At 37.2% G+C, this 5,376-nt stretch overlaps 1 non-coding gene across 1 annotated transcript; it reads right to left on the bottom strand.

Moving 5' to 3' along the window:
* Positions 1 to 2,165: 2,165 nt before the first annotated feature.
* On the bottom strand, positions 2,166 to 2,239 carry Trnaa-cgc (transfer RNA alanine (anticodon CGC)). Its single transcript has one exon. It is a non-coding gene; the product is annotated as a tRNA-Ala (tRNA).
* Between the last annotated feature and the right edge of the window lie 3,137 nt (positions 2,240 to 5,376).

Genomic DNA, 5,376 nt, shown 5'->3' with positions numbered 1-5,376 from the left:
CATTTCCTAATATAGCAGGGATAAGATGACTTATTTTGAAAATAGAATTAAAACTTTCCCTTTTTAGGAGCAAGCACCACTTTTGGTAACACTGTCAGCCCCAAGCACATTAGTTCTTGTGGTCAAAATATTAACAGGGTGCTTTGTTAACAAAATGTTCAGGTCATGATAAGGCCAGCAAAGGAATGATAGGACTTTTTATGTGCTGAATCTTTCCAAATCATGCTCCAAGTCAAAAGGACTCAGTAGAACTTTTTCCTATAAACAGGCCGGATGTGTTGGAGTGAGAATTTTCAGGAGTGGGTAGAGGTGTTGGGGTGTTATGTTGACCAAAATAAGCCACCTCATAAAAAGGAGGAAATGATTGGTAAGTCTACAAAGTGAATGGCTAGGATCTAAGATAGGCTCACTAATTAGCCTTCTGGGGCAGCTTTGGAGAGTCCTTTAAAGTAGGTCCCAGGAAGTGCTAAGTGCTTAGGGGAGTTTACTGCTGCACTTATAAACAACTTGACTAGACAGAGAATTGAAAGGAGATCCTGTGATCTGCAGAACACCTGCTCTGGGAACTCATCTTCATGAGACCTGCCTTGACTCTAAACTCTGATTACTTTCCTACTCTATCACCTCTGCATTTTAAACAAGAATTCTAGATTAATGGTAGGGCTTACAAGGTGCTTTGTCTTTAATGCATGGGGGAAGGAAGGGAGAAAGGGAAAGGAAGGGAACTGATGATGGCAAAACCTGGGAGAGAGAGCCACCTTAGGCCTCAGTGCAAGGCCCAGCTATAAATGTATGTTGTTAGACACATGAAACCTCTTATATATCTGGGATTCTGTTTTGTCATCTATAAAATGAAGGAAATGGGTGAGATGTCATTTGGATCTTGAAAATCAGTAACAATAGTATCTTACATTTACTAGTATCCTAACATATCTCATTTGGCTTGATAGTAATCTTAGACATGGTCATAACAGAAAACATGATCTCTGCTTTAAAGAGAAATAATAGGAGGTGCAGAGGAGTTAAGCAGTTAGCTCATGAATGACAGCTGATTCATGGTGCAAACTGGGGTAAGAATTCAGGCCTATTCATTATTCTAGTTCTCTCTATATGTCTCAAAAATTGTAGTTTAAACAGTCTGGAGTTCTTTGAACTAAGTACTTGAAGGCAAGGAGGGAATGCCACATCTCTTTTCTCAGTGGAGTATCTGCTGTTTACTAAATCTTGCATATTGCTTGACTAACTAGAAGAATTTAGGATGTTTGGTGACAATGCTTTTAGCTTCCAGCCCAACATATAATAATGAACTTCTATAGTTTACCAGAATCATTACATATATTACCTTCAATTATTCATTTTAAATAATTTTATTCATTTTAAAGATAAGGACCTAGAAACTCAGAATGACAAATCACGCCGCCAGTACAGTGGAGATGGTGTGTGGACTGAGACAGCCTGTTTTTCAGAATGACTGACATTCGTGTCTCTCATCTTTTCTCTCTCTTTGTTATCTTTCTCTTTCTGTTTCCTTTGGGTCAGAATTGAGACCATTTCTGGCTCTCAAACCACAGGAAAGCAGCTGAGAAGGATCGTGGGCCCAGTGAGCATCAGAAGATTCTGTGGGTTCCCAGAGCAGGAAACCTGCTGCTGGCTCACTGGCAGTGTTGCTGTGGAGAAGTGTTTCCTTAAGAAGAGAGGCTGTGACGTCACTAGGCAGACGTAGGACTATATTTCCCTGCCCCTAAAATATGACACAGGGACAGCAGCCTATTGGAATCAAGCAAAAAGGAGCGGCAGCCTCGAGGATTGGTGTTGGAGAGCTGGGTTCCTCTCCCTGTCTCCCTGAAGCATCTGCCAGAGGAAACACCTTGGGGTACGACTCCAGCGGGGCGGCCTCCTGGAGCTTTGAGGTTTGATTTGTGCTGCCTGCCTGGTGGACTGGGGGCCTATAGTCAGAAATAATTTGAAACATAAATATTGAAGTTTTAATTTCTGTCTTATCCAAAGTTATAACCTGAGACACATATTTTCTATAGAAGATTTCATAGTACTTAAGTAGAGAGAAGCATTAGGGAAACTGAGACACCATTCAGTGCCTATTTCAGTCGGCTTTTTTGATGCTGTGACCAAAAGAGCTGACAAGAACAATTTTTTTTTTTTTTTTTTTGTGGTACTGGGGATTGAACCCAGGGCCTTGTGCTTGCGAGGCAAACACTCTACCAACTGAGCTATATCCCCAGCCCTCAGAACAATTTTAAGGAGAAAAAGTTTGAGTCTCATGGTTTCAGAGGTCTTAGTTCATAGACAGCTGACTCCATTCCTTGGGACCTAAACTGAAGTAGAACATCTTGGCATAAGTGTTTGGTGGAGAAAAGCAACTGGGAATATGGATGGCACCAAGAAGCAGGGAGAGGAGTACCCCACTCAACAAGGACACAACATAAACCCAAAGGCATGTCCACGGTGATCCACCTCCTCCAGCCACACCCAACCCACCTACAGGTACCACCCAGTTAATCCCTAGCAGCAGCACTTATAAGGTTAAGGCTCTCATAACCCAATCATTTCACCTCTAAACTTTTTTGTATTATCTCACGCATGAGCTTTTGGGGGACACCTAATATCTAAACCATAACAGTGCTCTCTGTTTTAGGCATACTGAGTTCAAAAGAACCAATGTCATGGAACCCACTCTGTGTTAATATTTTGGTTGACAATTAGTGTCCATCTATTTAAAATGATATTGTGCATTTGATTTTCACTGTCTGCTTATTTCATTTAACTTAATTTAGGTCGTAAAATTATTTGGTTTACAGTTTCATAAGAGTTACAAATACAAAATACTTACACCTAGTTTTAAGTTTGCAGATATTTAAACATTAGGTATATGTAATATCCACATTGTGGGTCTTTGAGATTTGAACATTAATACTATTTGCAGAAGCATGAAAAGAATCAAATACTTAAGAATGAGGTTAATGAAAAAGGAGTAAGAGAATACCTTGAAAATTATAAAGCATTATTAAGAAAAATTAAAGACCTAAATTAATTGATTTATACCACATTTATGGATCATTAGAATCAATACTGTTAAGATTTTTTGGGTTGAGGATATAGCTTGTGGTAGAGCATTTGCCTAATGTGTGCAAGGCCTGGGCTTTAATCTCTAGCAATAGAAAACAAAACAAACAAAAGAAGCAGAGGATGCTCATTTCTCCCAAACTAATGTATAGATTCAACTGATTCTCAATTATAGTCCCAAAGAAAGTTATTAAAAGATCTCTCTGATAAGAGGATGATGATACATAATCAGGGGTGGGAGGGAGGCAAGAATGGAGGAAGGATGGTTTGTATAGAGGAAAAAGAGGAGTGGGCAGGGTGGGGGGAAGGAAAAATAACAGAATGAGACAAACACCATTACCCTATGTAAATTTATGATTACACAAATGGTATGACTCTACTTCATGTAAAACTGGAGAAACAAGTTGTATACCATTTGTTTACAATGAATCAAAATAAATAAATTATTAAAAAAAAAGAATGACAAGTTCTAAAATTTTTGAAGAAATTGACAAAAATTCTAATATTGAAATTGAAATGCAAAGAATTTAGCTTGACCAAAGCAGTCTTGAGAAAGAACCAAGTGTGAAGACTTCTGTTACCCAATTTTTGGGTTCATTTTAAGGCTATAATAATCAAGCCATTGGGGCATTTGGTATAAGGATAGCTAAAATAGATCAATAAAACAGAATAGATTCCAGAAATAGATTCACATATACACAATCAATTGCTGTCCCATTAAGGCATGCAGACAGTGGGGAATTCATTGGGGAAAAGGAATCTTTTTAACTAATGGTAATGGAACAATTGGATATTGGTTTGGAAACTGTGAACTTCCCTCTCCTACCTCATACCTTAAATACACATTAATTTGAGACAGGTCATAAACTTAAATATAAAAGTTAGAATTATAAATGTCTAAGAAAAAACACAGGTGAATATCTTTGTGATTATGAGATAGGCAAAGATTTTAGAGAGAAAAAACCATGAATTATGGAGGGAAAATGTCATAAAATAATCCTCTAAAATTAACAACCTGCTTATCAAAAGATACCATCAAAATAAACCTCAACAAACCCAAACAGGATATGATGAATGAATCATAGACTGAGAGAAAATATTCACAATGTATACAGCTGACAAAGGACTCACATACACAAAATATAAAGTTTTCCTACAAATTGACAATAAAATCAGTGAAAAATAAGCAAAAGACACAAACAAGAACTCCACAAAAAAAGATAAAAAAAAGGGGTTCAACAACCTATGAAATGCAATTTAAAATTACAGAGTATCATTTCATGCTCACTAGAAAGGCTAAAATAAAAAAGTGACAATTTCCAAAGTTAGTAAAGATGTAGAGCAAATGGACTCGTTGTGGTGCTATTGTGAAATCAGTTTAAATTTATGTTCATGTGAAATTCTGCTCAAAATTATTTAAGTGATAAAATCATTTCTGGAAAATATTAATTCATGCATTTATCCAACAATTATGTATTTAGAGTTCTCAATGTGTGAAACTAAATTCATGCCTCCAGGGACCATTTGCACAAGTGTGCAAACTGAGGACTCGCTGAGTCAGCCCACCTTATAACTAATGTCACCGTATTTCCTTTAATCCCACACTCATGTATTAGTTTACAACGAATTTCAAAATAAATTGAACAACAGATTGATTTTTCTCACCAAGCAGTCTTTATTAAATCAGTGGGATATTTTACTGTGGAGGAAATATACTAAGTCAATTAGTTATTATATTCAATTAAGCCAGCTGTTCTGTCTGCAAATGTGCAGAAGGGAGGAGAGAAAGAAAGAAGAGAAAGTAGGAAAAAGAATACTGACAACAATTATCTCTGTCCAATTCAGGGGAAAAAAAATCATAGATGATGGTAGATCCTTAAATTTTATTTATTTATATATGTATTTATGTATGTAGTTGGTTCTTTCTGGTTTGTTTCACACAGGGCCTTTGAGGGCCACAAGGCTGAGAAGATAATGTGGAAATGGACTGTGGGGTCAGACCTCCATACAGATTCTTTGTTTACCAGTTGGTCGAATGCTGGCTAATTGTTTTCCTTCTGTGGACCTCAGTTTCCTTCTAAATAATGATACCAGACTCAATGGGCATTGGTGAGGTTTATGAGGTTTCATTTAAAAGGTGTTCAGGACTGTGCTTCACATATGGCGTGTAGTCCTTAAATTGCAACTTTTATCGTTGATTGGTTTCCCTTCTGATTAGCTTGGCGTCTTAGCTACAGTGAACTGAACAGAGGACACTAAGGTTAAAATAGTTCATTGACTACTTAGAGATAAGCA

The sequence above is a fragment of the Sciurus carolinensis genome, chromosome 7 (assembly GCF_902686445.1).
Source record: "Sciurus carolinensis chromosome 7, mSciCar1.2, whole genome shotgun sequence".
Classification (NCBI taxonomy): Eukaryota; Metazoa; Chordata; class Mammalia; order Rodentia; family Sciuridae; genus Sciurus; species Sciurus carolinensis.
This window is presented reverse-complemented; position numbering and strand designations above follow the sequence as displayed.